The following is a 23,980-nucleotide window of genomic DNA, read 5'->3' on the forward strand; positions in this document are numbered from 1 at the left end:
TAGAGTTGGGCGGTAGCCGTGAAAACCAGCGTTAGAGGCTCCTAACGCTGGTTTTAGGCTACCTCCAGTATTTGGAGTCACTCAAAAAAGGGTCTAACGCTCACTTTTCAGCCTCGACTTTTCCATACCGCAGATCCCCTTACGTCAATTGCGTATCCTATCTTTTCAATGGGATTTTTCTAACTCCGGTATTTAGAGTCATGGCTGAAGTGAGCGTTAGAAATCTAACGACAAAACTCCAGCCGCAGAAAAAAGTCAGTAGTTAAGAGCTTTCTGGGCTAACGCCGGTTCATAAAGCTCTTAACTACTGTACTCTAAAGTACACTAACACCCATAAACTACCTATGTACCCCTAAACCGAGGACCCCCACATCGCAGCCACTCTATTAAATTTTTTTAACCCCTAATCTGCCGACCACCACCTACGTTATACTTATGTACCCCTAATCTGCTGCCCCTAACACCGCCGACCCCTGTATTATATTTATTAACCCCAAATCTGCCCCCCACAACGTCGCCGCCAGCTACCTACAATAATTAACCCCTAATCTGATGACCGCAAAGCGCCGCCACCTACATTATAGCTATGTACCCCTAATCTGCTGCCCCTAACACCGCCGACCCCTATATTATATTTATTAACCCCTAATCTGCCCCCCTCAACGTCGCCTCCACCTGCCTACACTTATTAACCCCTAATCTGCCGAGCGGACCGCACCGCTACTATAATAAAGTTATTAACCCCTAATCCGCCTCACTAACCCTATAATAAATAGTATTAACCCCTAATCTGCCCTCCCTAACATCGCCGACACCTAACTTCAATTATTAACCCCTAATCTGCCGACCGGAGCTCACCGCTATTCTAATAAATGTATTAACCCCTAAAGCTAAGTCTAACCCTAACACTAACACCCCCCTAAGTTAAATATAATTTTAATCTAACGAAATTAATTAACTCTTATTAAATAAATTATTCCTATTTAAAGCTAAATACTTACCTGTAAAATAAATCCTAATATAGCTACAATATAAATTATAATTACATTGTAGCTATTTTAGGATTAATATTTATTTTACAGGCAACTTTGTAATTATTTTAACCAGGTACAATAGCTATTAAATAGTTAAGAACCATTTAATAGCTACCTAGTTAAAATAATTACAAAATTACCTGTAAAATAAATCCTAACCTAAGTTACAATTAAACCTAACACTATACTATCATTAAATTAATTAAATAAAATACCTACAATTACCTACAATTAAATCTAACACTACACTATCAATAAATTAATTAAATACAATACCTACAAATAAATACATTTAAATAAACTAACTAAAGTACAAAAAATAAAAAGAACTAAGTTACAAAAAATAAAAAAATATTTACAAACAAGAAAAATATTACAACAATTTTAAACTAATTACACCTACTCTAAGCCCCCTAATAAAATAACAAAGACCCCCAAAATAAAAAATGCCCTACCCTATTCTAAATTACTAAAGTTCAAAGCTCTTTTACCTTACCAGCCCTGAACAGGGCCCTTTGCGGGGCATGCCCCAAGAAGTTCAGCTCTTTTGCCTGTAAAAAAACACATACAATACCCCCCCCCAACATTACAACCCACCACCCACATACCCCTAATCTAACCCAAACCCCCCTTAAATAAACCTAACACTAAGCCCCTGAAGATCATCCTACCTTGTCTTCACCTCACCAGGTATCACCGATCCGTCCTGGCTCCAAAATCTTCATCCAACCCAAGCGGGGCTGGCGATCCATCATCCGGTGGCTGAAGAGGTCCAGAAGAGGCTCCAAAGTCTTCATCCTATCCGGGAAGAAGAGGCGATCCGGACCGGCAACCATCTTGATCCAAGCGGCATCTTCTATCTTCATCCGATGACGACCGGCTCCATCCTGAAGACCTCCACCGCGGACCCATCTTCTTCCGGCGACGTCCAACTGAAGAATGACGGTTCCTTTAAGGGACGTCATCCAAGATGGCGTCCCTCGAATTCCGATTGGCTGATAGGATTCTATCAGCCAATCGGAATTAAGGTAGGAATATTCTGATTGGCTGATGGAATCAGCCGATCAGAATCAAGTTCAATCCGATTGATGTTATATTGGTTTCACTGGTAAAAATAAATAATTGAAATGGGTATATATTTGTTTTTTGTTAAGTTGCCTAATAATTATGCACAGTAATAGTCACCTGCACACACAAATATCCCCCTAAAATAGCTATAACTAAAAACAAACTAAAAACTACTTCCAAAACTATTCAGCTTTGATATTAATGAGTTTTTTGGGTTCATTGAGAACATGGTTGTTGTTCAATAATAAAATTAATCCTCAAAAATACAACTTGCCTAATAATTCTGCACTCCCTGTATAATAAAGAGCCTCCTGCTTAAGGAGGACTAATTAAGCGGTTTATCTTTACCATACCGCACCCTTCCTACGGTTCTCAACTGTTACCTTAATACATTTACCTACATAGTCTAATAGAGACGAACCTATAAATCCTACCTAGGTCAGCAGGACTAACCATTATTACCTGTCGACTAGCTACATAGTTTTATGTAATTTTGGGTTGCCTATCTTGAGTTGTTAGTCCCAGTGTCTCATTATCGAACCTATTTTTGATCGAGGAAGTATAGGCTCTCGTATTACATATTGCCTGTTTTCCCACGTTGAGAAACCTACAAGTTTTACATACTCATTTTGATCACTTATATATTTATAAATAGTTAATAAAGCTTGAGTTATATAGGGAAAAAAAAGAGGTTTGGTAATAGAGGTCCAATAGTGATCTCTCCATTAGAGAAACCTTCCACACCTTGAATAGTCCTTCTTGAGGTCCAAGAGTGGCCACCTATCTTTACTGGAAGGTATACCGTATATCGGGCAGACTGTATGAATGCTAATATATTGTATATTGTATATTATCACTGCATAGCAATATATTGTTAGTTCCAAACTGATCTTTTTGTGATATTTCAATGTATATTTTCTCTTTTTGTATGCCTGTTCTTTTATAACCTCAATAAAAAATATTTAAAAAAAAAAAAAAAGAACCAATATCAGAGCTTAAAATCCTTTCCTCCCACCTCACATCTCTCTCTTAGTTCAATGTATAGCTGAGTAGAGAATAGGAAACATATAGGAAGGAAAGACAAAGCAGGGTCTGTACAGGAGTTATTAGAACTGTTGCCCAAAATTGAAATTGAACTTAAAAACTCAGAATCCTCCCTTGCTGAATAGAATGCTAATAGCAAGAGTATTTCCAAGATAATAGTAGATATCAATGGATGCATTGGTTCAAAAAGAAGAACATTGTAATACAGAGAAAAGTAGATTCAGATTCCAGGGTGGAGAAATAGGAGTTACAATTGGCCTAATTTTAACTAACGCCTGGACAAAAGTCTGAACCTCAGGAAGTTTAACCAACTTCCTATGAAAAAATAAATTAGAAATTAGTGGACAAACCATTATCAAGGCTATCCTGAGAAAACCGAAGGATTCTATGAATCCTAAAGGAATACAAAAAAAACCCTCTGGAAGAACACCACTCAGAATATGCCTTCTATATCTTCTAATAAATCTTTGAAGTTACAGGTTTTCTGGCCTAAATTAGAGTTTCAAAGAACAAATCTGAGAAACCTCAATGTCTCAAAGCTAGGTGTTCAAACCCCACGCAAATACATTTAGAGATTTGAGATCCTGATGGAAAAGAGGACCTTGAGACAACAGGTTTTGACTCAGAGGAAGAAGCCATGGATAGAAGAGGACATCTGCATTATATCCGCATACCAAATCCTGCAGAGCCAGGCTGGAGCAATAAAGATTACAGATGTTGACTCCTGTTTGATCCAAGTATTGACTCTTGGAAGAGAAGCAAACAAAGGAAACATGTATGCTAGTCCCATGGACACATCAAGGTGTCTACTATGTGAGCCTTTGGTTCCTTTGATCTGCCCAATAGCTTGGAAGTCTGTTATTTAAGTGAGAGGTCACCAGATCTATGATCTGTAAGCTTATTTTGATCACTGAGTGATCACTGAGTGATTAAAAATGTCCTAATGGAGAAACCACTCTTACTCTCACTGGACTGATTGACTGCTGAGATGATCCACCTACCAGTTGTTCACACCTGGTATGTGAATTGCCAATATGGAGCAATGATTCTTCTCTGCCTAAGACACTTCCTGCATGTCAAGTGGATTGAGGTTATCCCCCCTTGATGATTTATGTAGGTCACCGCTGAGATGTTGTCTGACTGGAAAAGGATAAACTTTTCCCCCTTCAATAGGGGCCAGGGCTGAAGAGCCTGAAAATCAGTTGAAGTTTCAGAATATTGATTGGTAATCTTGCCTCTAGAGGAATCAAAACTCCTGACACTCTTCGAGCAACCCAGACTGCCCCCCCCCCCAGCCTGAGAGACTGGTGTCCGTCGGCATAAAAGACCAGTACTGACAAAGGAAGGATGTCCCAAGGGTCAAAGAAAGAATTTGTGTCCTCAAGAAAAAGATATGATGGAGAAATCCAAAGCACTCTGTTGAACCAAATGTAGATAATGCTTTCACCACTTTAGCAGCATAGCTAATTAAAGGGATCTCAAGTGAAGAGGTGCAAAAGGAACTGCATCTGAATCAGGTACCATAAGACTCCCCACCTCCAGGAACTGAGCTACTGACGGAATGTAGCCCTTTGTAGGGAGAGACACACCTTCTGAATCTTTATATTGGAACGTTCGGTCAGGAACTAGATGCATAAGAATTAAGTCTTTTATGGCTCCTATAAATGCTACCCTCATAGTAGGATATAAGGAACTTTTAGGTACATTGATACTCCAACCATGATCTTGAAAGATAACAGAAGCTGGTAAGTATGAGCAATAGCTAGTGATAGGAAATAAGCTTGCACTAGTATGTCATCCAGATATGAAGCAACTGAAATTCCCTGAATTCTGATCACTGGCAAGATTCTATCCAACACAGAGTGGCAAACTGGTAGTGTTTTGCAATTATACAAACTTCAGGAACTAATAGTGATACATGTGTATAGGGATGTGCAGATAAGAATCCTTGAGGTCTATAATAGCCACAAACGGATCCTTTGGAATGTGATGAATGTTTCAATTATACAAGAAGGAATTCTGACCAATATGTTTAGGAATGTCAAATCCAGGACAAGACTGTAAATCCCTTTGGACAATGAACAGATTGGGGTAAAAACTCTTGACCCCAAAGTTACACAGGTACTGGGATTAATTATTCCCCTATCCTCCAAATCCTTTTTTATAAAGGTTTCTGCTTCTGAAGGATCATAGGCAACATTTAGATATGACTGCTGATCAATAAGGAGGACTCTGTTTCAAAGAGAACAAAACTCTCGATCTCTTGAAGGACAAAGTGAATCAGTCTGGATATCCAAACTATTTTTCCTGATGGATCCTAAAATGTAGAAACTTATACATACATTTATACAAAGTTTATTAAATCTGTACATGACATAAGCTTCTGTAGTATACATGTACCTACTTAAGCATATGCACATATTTAGTCTGCCATGTGGCTTTACTGACTAGAGAAGCAGCACATATAGACCAACAAGCACACAGTAGATACTTTTTAATCCATGTCCAGAATAAGCAGAGACTGCGTATACATACAAAGTAAATATACAATGTACATTATTAATGAAAATATTCATGATTAATGATCAGTGTCTGCATGATAAATATATGTGCATACATATAAATCACTCATACAATGGTATAAAGGGATACCAGTAGATCTTATCTCTAAAGGACCTTTACTGATAGTGAAAATATTCATGATCAATGTTTAGTATCTGCATCAGAAACCTTAATGCATAGCTATAAATTACAAATAGCATAGGAATAAAAGAGAAACCAATAGATTTTATCTCTAAAGGATCGCCACTGTTGTACTAAAATACATATAAATCCTGCACTACTGCAGAGTACAATGCCTGGAAGGTATATACCTAGATGGATATATAGTATAGAATTGTGTACACACACTAATAGCATAGGACATTTAGGGCTAGATTATAAGTGGGGCGCAAACGTTTTTGTGCAAGCGATATCGTGTTTTCGTGATCCATTATAATTGTGCTTACATTAAAAGTTGAGCGAAATCGCAATTGCGCTAACTGTGGTTAACTGTTTTCCATAACTAAAAAGTTGCACAAAACACTTAAAAAATACATTTACAAAGTACAGTTACACTCATAATAACACAATCTAATAAAAACATAATTTATGCTTACCTGATAAATTTATTTCTCTTGTAGTGTATCCAGTCCTCGTATCATCCATTACTTGTGGGATATTCTCCTTCCCAACAGGAAGTTGCAAGAGGATCACCCACAGCAGAGCTGCTATATAGCTCCTCCCCTCACTGCCATATCCAGTCATTCGACCGAAACAAGACGAGAAAGGAGAAACCATAGGGTGCAGTGGTGACTGTATTTAATTAAAATTTAGACCTGCCTTAAAAGGACAGGGCGGGCCGTGGACTGGATACACTACAAGAGAAATAAATTTATCAGGTAAGCATGAATTATGTTTTCTCTTGTTAAGTGTATCCAGTCCACGGATCATCCATTACTTGTGGGATACCAATACCAAAGCTAAAGTACACGGATGATGGGAGGGACAAGGCAGGAACTTAAACGGAAGGAACCACTGCCTGTAGAACCTTTCTCCCAAAAACAGCCTCCGAAGAAGCAAAAGTGTCAAATTTGTAAAATTTTGAAAAGGTGTGAAGCGAAGACCAAGTCGCAGCCTTGCAAATCTGTTCAACAGAGGCCTCATTTTTAAAGGCCCAGGTGGAAGCCACAGCTCTAGTAGAATGAGCTGTAATCCTTTGAAGGGGCTGCTATCCAGCAGTCTCATAGGCTAAGCGTATTATGCTCTGAAGCCAAAAGGAGAGAGAGGTTGCCGAAGCTTTTTGACCTCTCCTCTGTCCAGAGTAAACGACAAACAGGGCAGATGTTTGACGAAAATCTTTAGTAGCCTGTAAGTAAAACTTCAAGGCACAGACTACGTCCAGATTATGAAAAAGACGTTCCTTCTTTGAAGAAGGATTAGGACACAATGATGGAACAACAATCTCTTGATTGATATTCCTGTTAGAAACCACCTTAGGTAAAAACCCAGGTTTGGTACGCAGAACTACCTTGTCTGAATGAAAAATCAGATAAGGAGAATCACAATGTAAGGCAGATAACTCAGAGACTCTTCGAGCCGAGGAAATAGCCATCAAAAACAGAACTTTCCAAGATAAAAGTTTAATATCAATGGAATGAAGGGGTTCAAACGGAACTCCCTGAAGAACTTTAAGAACCAAATTTAAGCTCCACGGGGGAGCAACAGTTTTAAACACAGGCTTAATCCTAACCAAAGCCTGACAAAATGCCTGGACGTCTGGAACTTCTGCCAGACGCTTGTGCAAAAGAATAGACAGAGCAGAGATCTGTCCTTTTAAAGAACTAGCTGATAAGCCTTTGTCCAAACCCTCTTGGAGAAAGGACAATATCCTAGGAATCCTAACCTTACTCCATGAGTAACTCTTGGATTCACACCAATAAAGATATTTACGCCATATCTTATGGTAGATTTTCCTGGTGACAGGCTTCCGAGCCTGTATTAAGGTATCAATGACTGACTCGGAGAAGCCACGCCTTGATAGAATCAAGCGTTCAATCTCCATGCAGTCAGTCTCAGAGAAATTAGATTTGGATGATTGAAAGGACCTTGTATTAGAAGGTCCTGCCTCAGAGGCAGAGTCCATGGTGGAAGAGATGACATGCCCACTATGTCTGCATACCAGGTCCTGCGTGGCCACGTGGCCAGGTCCTGCGTGGCCAGGCGCTATCAGAATCACCGATGCTCTCTCCTGTTTGATTTTGGCAATCAGTCGAGGGAGCAGAGGAAACGGTGGAAACACATAGGCCAGGTTGAAGAACCAAGGAGCTGCTAGAGCATCTATCAGCGTTGCTCCCGGGTCCCTGGACCTGGATCCGTAACAAGGAAGCTTGGCGTTCTGGCGAGATGCCATGAGATCCAGTTATGGTTTGCCCCAACGATGGACCAGTTGAGCAAACACCTCCGGATGGAGTTCCCACTCCCCCGGATGAAAAGTCTTACAACTTAGAAAATCCGCCTCCCAGTTCTCTACGCCTGGGATGTGGATCGCTGACAGGTGGCAAGAGTGAGACTCTGCCCAGTGAATTATCTTTGAGACTTCTAATATCGCTAGGGAACTCCTGGTTCCCCCTTGATGGTTGCTGTAAGCCACAGTCGTGATGTTGTCCGACTGAAATCTGATGAACCTCAGTGTTGCTAACTGAGGCCAAGCTAGAAGAGCATTGAATATTGCTCTTAACTCCAGAATATTTATTGGGAGGAGTTTCTCCTCCTGAGTCCACGATCCCTGAGCCTTCAGGGAGTTCCAGAATGCGCCCCAACCTAGAAGGCTGGCATCTGTTGTTACAATCGTCCAATCTGGCCTGCGAAAGGTCATACCCTTGGACAGATGGACCCGAGAAAGCCACTAGAGAAGAGAATCTCTGGTCTCTTGATCCAGATTTAGTAGAGGGGACAAATCTGAGTAATCCCCATTCCACTGACTTAGCATCCATAATTGCAGCGGTCTGAGATGCAGACGCGCAAATGGCACTATGTCCATTGCCGCTACCATTAAGCCGATTACTTCCATGCACTGAGCCACTGACGGGCGTGGAATGGAATGAAGGACACGGCAAGCATTTAGAAGTTTTGATAACCTGGACTCCGTCAGGTAAATTTTCATCTCTACAGAATCTATAAGATTCCCTAGGAAGGAAACTCTTGTGAGTGGTGATAGAGAACTCTTTTCCACGTTCACTTTCCACCCAGGCGACCTAAGAAATGCCAGAACTATCTCTGTATGAGACTTGGCAATTTGAAAGCTTGACGTCTGTATCAGGATGTCGTCTAGATACGGAGCCACCGCTATGCCTCGCGGTCTTAGAACCGCCAGAAGTGAGCCCAGAACCTTTGTAAAAATTCTCGGGGCAGTGGCCAACCCGAAGGGAAGAGCTACAAATTGGTAATGCCTGTCTAGAAAGGCAAACCTTAGTAACCGATGATGATCTTTGTGAATCGGTATGTGAAGGTAGGCATCCTTTAAGTCCACTGTTGTCATGTACTGACCCTCTTGGATCATGGGTAGGATGGTCCGAATAGTTTCCATTTTGAATGATGGAACTCTGAGGAATTTGTTTAAGATCTTTAGATCCAAGATTGGTCTGAAGGTTCCCTCTTTCTTGGGAACCCCAAACAGATTTGAATAAAATCCCTGTCCTTGTTCCGTCCGCGGAACTGGATGGATCACTCCCATTACTAGGAGGTCTTGCACACAGCTTAGGAATGCCTCTTTCTTTATCTGGTTTGCTGATAACCTTGAAAGATGAAATCTCCCTTGTGGAGGAGAAGCTTTGAAGTCCAGAAGATATCCCTGAGATATGATCTCCAATGCCCAGGGATCCTGAACATCTCTTGCCCACGCCTGGGCGAAGAGAGAAAGTCTGCCCCCCACTAGATCTGTTTCCGGATAGGGGGCCGTTCCTTCATGCTGTCTTGGGGGCAGCAGCAGGCTTTCTGGCCTGCTTGCCCTTGTTCCAGGATTGGTTAGGTTTCCAGGCCTGCCTGGAATGAGCAACAGTTCCCTCTTGTTTTGAAGCGGAGGAAGTTGATGCTACTCCTGCCTTGAAATTTCGAAAGGCACGAAAATTAGACTGTTTGGCCTTTGATTTGGCCCTGTCCTGAGGAAGTGTATGACCCTTGCCTCCAGTAATGTCAGCAATAATTTCCTTCAAGCCAGGCCCGAATAAGGTCTGCCCCTTGAAAGGAATGTTGAGTAATTTAGACTTTGAAGTCACGTCAGCTGACCAGGATTTAAGCCATAGTGCCCTACGCGCCTGGATGGCGAATCCGGAATTCTTAGCCGTTAGTTTAGTCAAATGAACAATGGCATCAGAAACAAATGAGTTAGCTAGCTTAAGCGTTCTAAGCTTGTCAATAATTTCATTCAATGGAGCTGTCTGGATGGCCTCTTCCAGGGCCTCAAAACAGAATGCCGCCGCAGCAGTGACAGGTGCAATGCATGCAAGGGGCTGTAAAATAAAACCTTGTTGAATAAACATTTTCTTAAGGTAACCCTCCAATTTTTTATCCATTGGATCTGAAAAAGCACAACTGTCCTCAACCGGGATAGTGGTACGCTTTGCTAAAGTAGAAACTGCTCCCTCCACCTTAGGGACCGTCTGCCATAAGTCCCGTGTAGTGGCGTCTATTGGAAACATTTTTCTAAATATAGGAGGTGGGGAAAAGGGCACACCGGGTCTATCCCACTCCTTGCTAATAATTTCTGTAAGCCTTTTAGGTATAGGAAAAAAACATCAGTACACACCGGCACCGCATAGTATCTATCCAGCCTACACAATTTCTCTGGAATTGCAACTGTGTTACAGTCATTCAGAGCAGCTAATACCTCCCCAAGCAATACACAGAGGTTCTCAAGCTTAAATTTAAAATTAGAAATCTCTGAATCAGGTTTCCCTGAGTCAGAGATGTCACCCACAGACTGAAGCTCTCCATCCTCATGTTCTGCATACTGTGACGCAGTATCAGACATGGCTCTAACAGTATTTGCGCGCTCTGTATCTCTCCTAACCCCAGAGCTATCGCGCTTGCCTCTTAATTCAGGCAATCTAGATAATACCTCTGACAGGGTATTATTCATGATTGCAGCCATGTCCTGCAAGGTAATCGCTATGGGCGTCCCTGATGTAATTGGCGCCATATTAGCGTGCGTTCCCTGAGCGGGAGGCGAAGGGTCTGACACGTGGGGAGAGTTAGTCGGCATAACTTCCCCCTCGACAGAACCCTCTGGTGATAATTCTTTTATAGATAAAGACTGATCTTTACTGTTTAAGGTGAAATCAATACATTTAGTACACATTCTCCTATGGGGCTCCACCATGGCTTTCAAACATAATGAACAAGTAGGTTCCTCTGTGTCAGACATGTTTAAACAGACTAGCAATGAGACTAGCAAGCTTGGAAAACACTTTAAAACAAGTTTACAAGCAATATAAAAAACTTTACTGCGCCTTTAAGAAACACAAATTTTCCCAAATTTTGAAATAACAGTGAAAAAATGCAGTTACACTAACGAAATTTTTACAGTGTATGTAATAAGTTAGCAGAGCATTGCACCCACTTGCAAATGGATGATTAACCCCTTAATACCAAAAACGGAATAACAAATGACAAAAACGTTTTTTAAACAGTCACAACAACTGCCACAGCTCTACTGTGGCTTTTTACCTCCCTCAATACGACTTTTGAAGCCTTTTGAGCCCTTCAGAGAAGTCCTGGATCATGCAGGAAGAAGCTGGATGTCTGTGTCTGTAATTTTTGCTGTGCAAAAAAACGCCAAAATAGGCCCCTCCCACTCATATTACAACAGTGGGAAGCCTCAGGGAACTGTTTCTAGGAAAAATTCAAGCCAGCCATGTGGAAAAAACTAGGCCCCAATAAGTTTTATCACCAAACATATGTAAAAAACGATTAAACATGCCAGCAAACGTTTTAAAATACACTTTTATAAGAGTATGTATCTCTATTAATAAGCCTGATACCAGTCGCTATCACTGCATTTAAGGCTTTACTTACATTACTTCGGTATCAGCAGCATTTTCTAGCAAATTCCATCCTTAGAAAAATATTTTAACTGCACATACCTTATTACAGGAAAACCTGCACGCTATTCCCCCTCTGAAGTTACCTCACTCCTCAGAATATGTGAGAACAGCAAAGGATCTTAGTTACTTCTGCTAAGATCATAGAAAACGCAGGCAGATTCTTCTTCTAAATACTGCCTGAGATAAACAGTACACTCCGGTACCATTTAAAAATAACAAACTTTTGATTGAAGAAATAAATTCAGTATAAAACACCACAGTCCTCTTACGACCTCCATCTTAGTTGAGAGTTGCAAGAGAATGACTGGATATGGCAGTGAGGGGAGGAGCTATATAGCAGCTCTGCTGTGGGTGATCCTCTTGCAATTTCCTGTTGGGAAGGAGAATATACCACAAGTAATGGATGATCCGTGGACTGGATACACTTAACAAGAGAAATCATATTTAAAAAAATACTGCACAAAAAAGTTATAAGGGTTTAAAGATATGAGATCTCGGGTGTTAGAAAAAAAAAAGCCGCCAAAGTATTTTAACATAGAGACATACAATACAGATACATTTCTAAAGACATATTTGTATATATATATATATATATATATATATATATATATATATATATATATATATATGTATATATATATATATATATATATATATATATATATATATATATATACACACATATACATACATACATAATATCCAAAGGAGGACCCAGCACTTGCTCAAATCTGCATTTTTCCGGAGTGCGCTCCAAAGAATATATACAATTTTTCACAAAGAAAGGCACTCTCCGGTATGTCAATCAACAAATACTTTAGTGCATAAGCTGCATGAACGTTTTCGGGTATACACCCGTCCTCAGACACAGATTACAGAAAAACTTACCACCTTATAAGTGCTCCCCTCATGTTTCCCTGTGCATACTGATCTACCACTTCCGGAAACTCAGCGATGTCTAACCAGCGCAACTGCGCATGTGCGGGCTGCGCTACGGAGCACCATCTGGGCCAACATAAAAAAATTGGCATTTAAAAATACATCATATACATCATATATCAGATTTTAGAATATCCCAATTTTTTCTCAATATCCTTGGTAGTTCTATTTTATCAGGTGTGAATTGTGTCAAAAACACCAGCCTCTTATGTGTTTGTTCATTTATCTTCTTCTCAAGTGCTTGTTCCCGAGTCATCATCAAGGATTCATCAAATGATTTTTGCAGGTGCTGTCTGCCATATCCCCTTTGCTGGAACTTTGAGTACATGTCCCTCAGTTGACACTCCTTAGTTGAGTAGTCCTTATTGTTCCTCACAACCCTTTTAAACTGAGAGCGTGGCAACGCTTTTTTCAAACCAGGAGGGTGGCAACTGGTTACATCCAGTAAGGAGTTGCGGTCAGTCTCCTTATGAAACAGTGTGGTATTCAGTTGGTTATCCATTTTCTGTATCCTGAGGTCTAGCAAGTCAATCTGGGTAAGATCATATGTCATCTTAAGCTTTGGATTCTGGTTTTGTTGGTTCAATTCTGAAAACCAAGTCTCCAGATCTTCTGTGGTACCCCTCCAGATCAGAAACAGATTGTCTATATATCTCCTAAACAATCTGATTCTGGGGTCCTTGAATAACAAAGTATCCTCTTCCGCAAAGCATGCCATAAATAGATTGGCATATGATGGAGCCACATTCTACCCCATCGCCGTGCCTGAGGTTTGCAAATAATAACTATTTTCAAATTTAAAATAGTTACATTTCAAGCAATACTCCATAAGTCCTAAAATGACCTCACAAGGTGGAAAAACATAGGGATATTTCATTAATCTCCTCCTGATAGCAGATATTCCATCCCTATGGGTGATCACCGTATAGAAGCTGCTGACATTCAGGGCAACTAGTAAGTCACCCTCCTCCATATCATGCAAATCCTTGGTGATTTTGATAACTTCCATGGAATCTAGTAGGAATGATGCCATGTTCCGTACCAATGGTTGTAAGTGCACATCAAGGTATTTGGCTATAGGTTGTAAAATTGAACCCCTATGACAGCATAGGCCTTTCCGGAGGACAAGTGAGATTTTTATGCAACTTAGGGAGTGTATAAAGCACTGGAATAATGGGAAATTCTACCATCATATACTCCCCTAGAGCCTTGGATAAAAAGTTTAATCTCCCAGCCTCCAAGATGTAACCATCGATATGTTTCTTGAATTCTTTGGTAGGATCCCCAAGGAGTTTGCTGTATGTTTGTACATCCAAGAGCTGTGTAACAATTTTATGCTTGTAATCTTTATATTCTTGTAATACAAAGGCACCCTCCTTGTCCGCTTTCCTAATGACCAGTTGATGGTTTTCCTTTAGGCTTTTAAGTGCACTTCGTTCTTCCCGGCTCAGATTGTTACAATGTTTGTGTTCTTTCATATGTGTATTATCATATAACTCTTGCTCAATCAGCCTTGTGAACGTGTTAATGCTTGAGGTGTTACTTTTAGGGTCAAATTGTCCCTTCTTTTTGAACCTATCAACAGTGTCATTTCCAGAACCAAAGAACTCTTTTAAAGATAATTGCCTTTTAAACTTGTACAGATAAACTTGTATAGCAAATTCATCAGCATTATTGGTAGGTATAAATTTAAAACCTTTAGTGAGAGTTTCCGTAAGTGGCAGATAAGTATGCACGGAGAAACAAGAGGGGAGCACTTATAAGGTGGTTTGAGGACGGGTGTTTGTGTTTGAGGACGGGTATATACCCGAAAACGTTCATGCAGCTTATGCAGTAAAGTATTTATTGATAGAAATACCGGAGAGTGCCTTTCTTTGTGAAAAATTGTGTATATTGGTTGGAGCGCACCCCGGAAGATGCAGAGTTGAGCGAGTGCTTGGTCCTCCTTGGGACTTTATGAATTATACGTTTTGACCTATAGCACCCTAATCGAAGTACATTTCCCAAGGCGTACTATATTTTTTGTAAGGTGGACAAGATGACACAAATGGATAGTGCACAGGGTATGGATGAAATACAAGGTCCTAATATATTCGAGTTTACAGATGAGGACGCAACCAGAATACGATTTGAGGAGATAACTATTACAACAAAAAGGGAGCAACCGGATCAAGTTTTTAATTACATCATGAAGCTTAAAAAGCACAGCATGGATTTTAAATGCATGGCTGCAATTTGTCAGCATATGATCAGTGGATGTATATACCTAAGGGCTTCAGAATCAAAAATATCCCCCCGATAGGGAGAAGCAACCCAGACTTCTGTAGGAAGTGGTGTGGAATACTTAACAAGTGTTCCTTAGACCTCATACTGTTGGTGATCGATGAGGCCAGCATCACTTTAAAACAACTGGAAGAAGAAATTAAGGCTTTTGAACTTTAACATCTGCAGAAATTAAAACAAAGGGATTGGTTGACAAAAATGAAACAACAAATGGATGAATACGAATGAGAACTTGTAGCTTTAAGGAGCGCAAGTGGGAAGCGGTGACAACTGATTACAAAGACAAAAGGGTTTATAAATGGTTATTGGGGGTAGAGGAAAGGAGATTGCTACACAGGAACAGGCGTGACCGCCCCATTAAACCAAGATTCCTGGTGACAGTTGACAGCTCCGGCAACAGCACTGATGATGAAAACTCTGGAACAGCACCAGTATTGGATGTAATACCCAGTCAATCAACTTCTGGCATGGCCACTCGGTCAAAAAACGGACGTGGAAGAGGTCACACACAAGATGAGGCGAGCACAAGCATCAGGGGCAAACCACCCAGATACTGGCGGAGACACTAGAGGACGATATCATCATCAACCTAAGCAATCATCAACTAACACCGATGGAGAGTCAAGTCGTCACTAAAGGTTTTACATTTATACCTACTAATAAAGCTGATGAATTTGCTATACAAGTTGATCTTTACAAGTTTAAAAGGCAATTATCTTTTAAAGAGTTCTTTGGTTCTGGAAATGACACTGTTGATAGGTTCATAAAGAATGGACAATTTGACCCTAAAAGTAACAACTCAAGCATTAACATGTTCACAAGGCTGATTGAGCAAGAATTAAATAGAGTGCACTTAAAAGCTTAAGGGAAAACCATCAACTGGTCATTAGGGAAGCGGACAAGGGGGGTGCTCTTGTATTACAAGATTATAAAGATTACAAGCATGAAATTGTGACACAGCTCTTGGATGTACAAACATAACGCAAACTCCCTGGGGATCCTACCAAAGAATTTAAGAAACATATTGATGGTTACATCTTGGAAGTCGTGAGATTAAACTTTTTATCCAAGGCTCTAGGGGAGTATATGATGTTAGAATTCCCCATCATTCCAATGCTTTATACACTCCCTAAAGTGCATAAAAATCCCACCTGTCCTCCGGGAAGGCCTATAGTGTCATCTAGGGGTTCAATTTTACAACCTATAGTCACATAACTAGATGTGCTCTTACAACCATTGGTACGGAACGTGGCATCATTCCTACTAGATTCCATGGAAGTTATCAAAATCACCAAGGATTTGCATGATATGGAGGAGGGTGACTTACTAGTTACTCTGGATGTCACCAGCCTCTATACGGTGATCCCCCATGGGGATGGAATATCTGCTATCAGGAGGAAATTAATGAAATATCCCTATGATGGTCCCCCTTGTGAGGTCATTTTAGAACTGATGGAGTATTGCTTGAAATTTAACTATTTTAAATTTGAAAATAGTTATTATTTGCAAACCTCAGGCATGGCAATGGGGTCGAATGTGGCCCCATCATATGCCAATCTATTTATGACATGCTTTGAGGAAGAGGATACTTTGTTATTCAAGGACCCCAGAATTAGATTGTTTAGGAGATATATAAACTATCTGTTTCTGATCTGGAGGGGTACCACAGAAGATCTGGAGACTTGGTTTTCAGAACTGAACCAACAAAACTAGAATCTAAAGTTTAAGATGACATATGATCTGACCCAGATTGACTTCCTAGACCTCAGGATACAGAAAATGTATAACCAACTGAATATCACACTGTTTCATAAGGAGACTGACCGCAACTCCTTACTGGATGTAACCAGTTGCCACCCTCCTGATTTGAAAAAAGCATTGCCATGCTCTCAGTTTAAAAGGGTTGTGAGGAACAATACGGACTCCTCAACAAAGGAGTGTCAACTGAGGGACATGTACTCAAAATTCCAGCAAAGGGAATATGGCAGTCAGCACCTGCAAAAATCATTTGATGAATCTGTGATGATGACTCAGGAACAAGCACTTGAGAAGAAGATAAATGAATAAACACATAAGAGGATGGTGTTTTCGACAGAATTCACACCTGATAAAATAGAACTACCAAGAATATTGAGAAATAATTGGGACATTCTAAAATCTGATAAAAAATTACTATTTAATGTGTTTGATTGTTCCATGGTAGGATATAGAAAGTGTAGATCATTGAGAGATCTATTGCTACGCACCGACAACAGACTGAGTTATACCAACAGAACATGGTTGGATACTGAAAGGAATGGCTGTTATAGGTGTAGTGGATGTGTAACATGTGGGGGATTATCACAGATCAAGTATTTTGTTCACCCATGGAGGAACAAGCAATATACCAATAACTACAGGGTTACTTGCACCACTAAATATATAATATATATGCTACACTGTCCTTGTGGGAAATTTTACATAGGGAAGACCCAGGATGACCTCAGGACCAGGATGGCTAACCATCGGTCAGCAATATGCACTGCATTAAATTCTGGCAGTGCTGAGCAACCGGTGGCTAGACATTTCTTAAATCAGGGGCATACCGTATCTGACCTGAGATACATTATAATAGACCATATAACTGCCCTAGTGAGAGGGGGTGACAGAGGCAAATTGCTTTTACAGAAGGAGTCCAAATGGATCTATATCTTAGATACTCTATTGCCTAAAGGGCTAAATACCAATTTGGATCTCCATTGTTATCTGTAATGCTTAGGCTAATCATAATGTAGGATGAATAACAAGTGATGACTGCATACCTATGACTGTCCAATGCAATATCATTACTGTGACTATTGTTTTTCCACTTTATCTATGTATTTTAAAATGCTATTTTTTTCTGTTTGCCCAGATGGTGCTCCGTAGCGCAGCCCCTGCATGCACAGTTGCGCTGGTTAGATGCTGCAGAGTTTCTGGAAGTGGCAGATCATTATGTACTGGGAAACAAGAGGGGAGCACTTATAAGGTGGTAAGTTTTTCTGAGGACGGGTGTATACCTATACGCAGCTTATGCAGTAAAGTATTTGTTGATTAAAATACCGGAGAGTGCCTTTCTTTGTGAAAAATTGTGTGTGTATATATATATATATATATATATGTTTAATTATGAATTTCACATTCCAATGTTCTGCACAAAGCAGTATATGTTATTTGTATTTTTAAATAGATATTCCTATATATATATCTATACTGAATATATATATATATATATATATATAAATATATATATATATATATATATATATATATATATATATACATATACAGGGAGTGCAGAATTATTAGGCAAGTTGTATTTTTGAGGATTAATTTTATTATTGAACAACAACCATGTTCTCAATGAACCCAAAAAACTCATTAATATCAAAGCTGAATAGTTTTGGAAGTAGTTTTTAGTTATAGCTATTTTAGGGGGATATCTGTGTGTGCAGGTGACTATTACTGTGCATAATTATTAGGCAACTTAACAAAAAACAAATATATACCCATTTCAATTATTTATTTTTACCAGTGAAACCAATATAACATCTCAACATTCACAAATATACATTTCTGACATTCAAAAACAAAACAAAAACAAATCAGTGACCAATATAGCCACCTTTCTTTGCAAGGACACTCAAAAGCCTGCCATCCATGGATTCTGTCAGTGTTTTGATCTGTTCACCATCAACATTGCGTGCAGCAGCAACCACAGCCTCCCAGACACTGTTCAGAGAGGTGTACTGTTTTCCCTCCTTGTAAATCTCACATTTGATGATGGACCACAGGTTCTCAATGGGGTTCAGATCAGGTGAACAAGGAGGCCATGTCATTAGATTTTCTTCTTTTATACCCTTTCTTGCCAGCCACGCTGTGGAGTACTTGGACGCGTGTGATGGAGCATTGTCCTGCATGAAAATCATGTTTTTCCTGAAGGATGCAGACTTCTTCCTGTACCACTGCTTGAAGAAGGTGTCTTCCAGAAACTGGCAGTAGGACTGGGAGTTGAGCTTAACTCCATCCTCAACCCGAAAAGGCCCCACAAGCTCATCTTTGATGATACCAGCCCAAACCAGTACTCCACCTCCACCTTGCTGGCATCTGAGTCGGACTGGAGCTCTCTGCCCTTTACCAATCCAGCCACGGGCCCATCCATCTGGCCCATCAAGACTCACTCTCATTTCATCAGTCCATAAAACCTTAGAAAAATCAGTCTTGAGATATTTCTTGGCCCAGTCTTGACGTTTCAGCTTGTGTGTCTTGTTCAGTGGTGGTCGTCTTTCAGCCTTTCTTACCTTGGCCATGTCTCTGAGTATTGCACACCTTGTGCTTTTGGGCACTCCAGTGATGTTGCAGCTCTGAAATATGGCCAAACTGGTGGCAAGTGGCATCTTGGCAGCTGCACGCTTCACTTTTCTCAGTTCATGGGCAGTTATTTTGCACCTTGGTTTTTCCACACGCTTCTTGCGACCCTGTTGACTATTTTGAATGAAACGCTTGATTGTTCGATGATCACGCTTCAGAAGCTTTGCAATTTTAAGAGTGCTGCATCCCTCTGCAAGATATCTCCCTATTTTTGACTTTTCTGAGCCTGTCAAGTCCTTCTTTTGACCCATTTTGCCAAAGGAAAGGAAGTTGCCTAATAATTATGCACACCTGATATAGGGTGTTGATGTCATTAGACCACACCCCTTCTCATTACAGAGATGCACATCACCTAATATGCTTAATTGGTAGTAGGCTTTCGAGCCTATACAGCTTGGAGTAAGACAACATGCATAAAGAGGATGATGTGGCAAAATACTCATTTGCCTAATAATTCTGCACTCCCTGTATATATATATATATATATATATATATATATAAATATATATATAGGTATAAATATATATTTATTTAAAAAAACATCAGATATATGTAGAACTATTTATTTATGAATAAATAGAACATATTCAGTTATGCTTCATGTTGGGTTAGCGCAATTGCGAAAATGCAATTGTGTTTGCGCATTAGTCGGGTGTTTTCCCAGTTTTTTTCTCCATTGACCTCTATCGGGGAATACGTGAACGCGCAGGCAATATTCGATGTTCAGATTTTTGCACTAGTCGGGTTACTGTTTGAGCAAAATACGTTTTTTTAACTAGAAATACGAGCACAACCCAACTAGAACAAAAAGCTTAACTCTAGCTGAGTTTCCGCGATTGCGAAAACGCAATATACAGTGTCACATGTAATCTAGCCCATAATGTCTTGCGTATCTACAGAGACAGAAGTTCTGCCTATGTTAAATCATTATGGGCTATATTACAAGGGGAGCACAAAATATCGCTGTTGCAATATTTAACCTTGGAGCACCATTAATAAACATGCAGATTTAAAAGATATTAAAACCTGAAAAATGTTCCAGTGAGCCTTGGAGAGACGGAGCCATAGGGTCAGTTTATTGAGCGACTACTGACCTCATAGATACACGGAGGTAACTCTTAAAAGATAGACATGCATGCTAAAGAGATTATTAAGCTCATACATTTGTTTCTTTAAGTATATATATATATATATATATATATATATATATATATATATATATATTCTATGAAGTGTTTCCAATAGGTGACCGGTTACTATTTGATACTTATAGTTTAATGAATGAATTAGAATAAATATTAGTTGAAGAATTTAAACAGAAAACTGAACTTGCTTTTTTTTTTTGAGAAATATCTAATTTTAAAAAGGATCCATAGGGGACTAAGATTAGAAAAACATAATTTATGCTTACCTGATAAATTCCTTTCTTCTGTAGTGTGATCAGTCCACGGGTCATCATTACTTCTGGGATATTACTCCTCCCCAACAGGAAGTGCAAGAGGATTCACCCAGCAGAGCTGCATATAGCTCCTCCCCTCTACGTCACTCCCAGTCATTCGACCAAGGACCAACGAGAAAGGAAAAGCCAAGGGTGAAGTGGTGACTGGAGTATAAATTAAAAAATATTTACCTGCCTTAAAAACAGGGCGGGCCGTGGACTGATCACACTACAGAAGAAAGGAATTTATCAGGTAAGCATAAATTATGTTTTCTTCTGTTAAGTGTGATCAGTCCACGGGTCATCATTACTTCTGGGATACCAATACCAAAGCAAAAGTACACGGATGACGGGAGGGATAGGCAGGCTCTTTATACAGAAGGAACCACTGCCTGAAGAACCTTTCTCCCAAAAATAGCCTCCGATGAAGCAAAAGTGTCAAATTTGTAAAATTTGGAAAAAGTATGAAGCGAAGACCAAGTTGCAGCCTTGCAAATCTGTTCAACAGAGGCCTCATTCTTGAAGGCCCAAGTGGAAGCCACAGCTCTAGTAGAATGAGCTGTAATTCTTTCAGGAGGCTGCTGTCCAGCAGTCTCATAAGCTAAACGAATTATGCTACGAAGCCAAAAAGAAAGAGAGGTAGCGGAAGCTTTTTGACCTCTCCTCTGCCCAGAGTAAATGACAAACAGAGAAGACGTTTGTCGAAATTCCTTAGTTGCCTGTAAGTAAAATTTTAGAGCACGGACTACATCCAGGTTGTGCAGTAGACGTTCCTTCTTTGAAGAAGGATTTGGGCATAAAGAAGGAACAACAATCTCTTGATTGATATTCCTGTTAGTAACTACCTTAGGTAAGAACCCAGGTTTAGTACGCAGGACTACCTTATCCGAATGAAAAATCAAATAAGGAGAATCACAATGTAAGGCTGATAATTCAGAGACTCTTCGAGCCGAGGAAATAGCCATTAAAAATAGAACTTTCCAAGATAACAACTTTATATCAATGGAATGAAGGGGTTCAAACGGAACGCCCTGTAAAACATTAAGAACAAGGTTTAAACTCCATGGTGGAGCAACAGTTTTAAACACAGGCTTAATTCTGGCCAAAGCCTGACAAAAAGCCTGGACGTCAGGAACTTCTGACAGACGTTTGTGTAACAGAATGGACAGAGCTGAGATCTGTCCCTTTAATGAACTAGCAGATAAACCCTTTTCTAAACCTTCTTGTAGAAAAGACAATATCCTAGGAATCCTAACCTTACTCCAAGAGTAACCTTTGGATTCACACCAATATAGGTATTTACGCCATATCTTATGGTAAATCTTTCTGGTAACAGGTTTCCTAGCCTGTATTAAGGTATCAATAACTGACTCAGAAAATCCACGTCTTGATAAAATCAAGCGTTCAATTTCCAAGCAGTCAGCTTCAGAGAAGTTAGATTTTGATGTTTGAAGGGACCCTGTATCAGAAGGTCCTGTTTCAGAGGTAGAGACCAAGGTGGACAGGATGACATGTCCACCAGGTCTGCATACCAAGTCCTGCGTGGCCACGCAGGTGCTATTAGAATCACTGATGCTCTCTCTTGTTTGATTCTGGCAATCAATCGAGGAAGCAACGGGAAGGGTGGAAACACGTAAGCCATCCTGAAGTCCCAAGGTGCTGTCAGAGCATCTATCAGGACTGCTCCTGGATCCCTGGATCTGGACCCGTAACGAGGAAGCTTGGCGTTCTGTCGAGACGCCATGAGATCTATCTCTGGTTTGCCCCAACGTCGAAGTATTTGGGCAAAGACCTCCGGATGAAGTTCCCACTCCCCCGGATGAAAAGTCTGACGACTTAAGAAATCCGCCTCCCAGTTCTCCACTCCCGGGATGTGGATTGCTGACAGGTGGCAAGAGTGAGACTCTGCCCAGCAAATTATCTTTGATACTTCCATCATAGCTAGGGAGCTTCTTGTCCCTCCCTGATGGTTGATGTAAGCTACAGTCGTGATGTTGTCCGACTGAAACCTGATGAACCCCCGAGTTGTCAACTGGGGCCAAGCCAGGAGGGCATTGAGAACTGCTCTCAATTCCAGAATGTTTATTGGCAGGAGACTCTCCTCCTGACTCCATTGTCCCTGAGCCTTCAGAGAATTCCAGACGGCACCCCAACCTAGAAGGCTGGCGTCTGTTGTTACAATTGTCCAGTCTGGTCTGCTGAATGGCATCCCCCTGGACAGATGTGGCCGAGAAAGCCACCATAGAAGAGAATTTCTGGTCTCTTGATCCAGATTCAGAGAAGGGGATAAGTCTGAGTAATCCCCATTCCACTGACTTAGCATGCACAGTTGCAGTGGTCTGAGGTGTAAGCGTGCAAAGGGTACTATGTCCATTGCCGCTACCATTAAGCTGATTACCTCCATGCATTGAGCCACTGACGGGTGTTGAATGGAATGAAGGGTGCGGCAAGCACTTTGAAGTCTTGTTAGCCTGTCCTCTGTCAGGTAAATCTTCATTTCTACAGAATCTATAAGAGTCCCCAGGAAGGGAACTCTTGTGAGTGGAACGAGTGAACTTTTCTTTTCGTTCACCTTCCATCCATGTGACCTTAGAAAAGCCAGCACTAACTCTGTATGAGACTTGGCAGTTTGAAAGCTTGAAGCTTGTATCAGAATGTCGTCTAGGTATGGAGCTACCGAGATTCCCTGCGGTCTTAGTACCGCCAGAAGAGCACCCAGAACCTTTGTGAAGATTCTTGGAGCTGTAGCCAATCCGAATGGAAGAGCCACAAACTGGTAATGCCTGTCTAGGAAGGCAAACCTTAGGTACCGATAATGATCTTTGTGAATCGGTATGTGAAGGTAAGCATCTTTTAAATCTACAGTGGTCATGTATTGACCCTCTTGGATCATAGGTAAAATTGTCCGAATAGTCTCCATCTTGAACGATGGAACTCTTAGGAATTTGTTTAGGATCTTTAAGTCCAGGATTGGTCTGAAAGTTCCCTCTTTTTTGGGAACCACAAACAGATTTGAGTAAAACCCCTGTCCCTGTTCCGATCGTGGAACTGGATGGATTACTCCCATTAACAAGAGCTCTTGTACGCAGCGTAGAAACGCCTCTTTCTTTGTCTGGATTGTTGACAATCTTGACAGATGAAAT

Source organism: Bombina bombina, chromosome 5 (genome assembly GCF_027579735.1).
Source record: "Bombina bombina isolate aBomBom1 chromosome 5, aBomBom1.pri, whole genome shotgun sequence".
Classification (NCBI taxonomy): domain Eukaryota; kingdom Metazoa; phylum Chordata; class Amphibia; order Anura; family Bombinatoridae; genus Bombina; species Bombina bombina.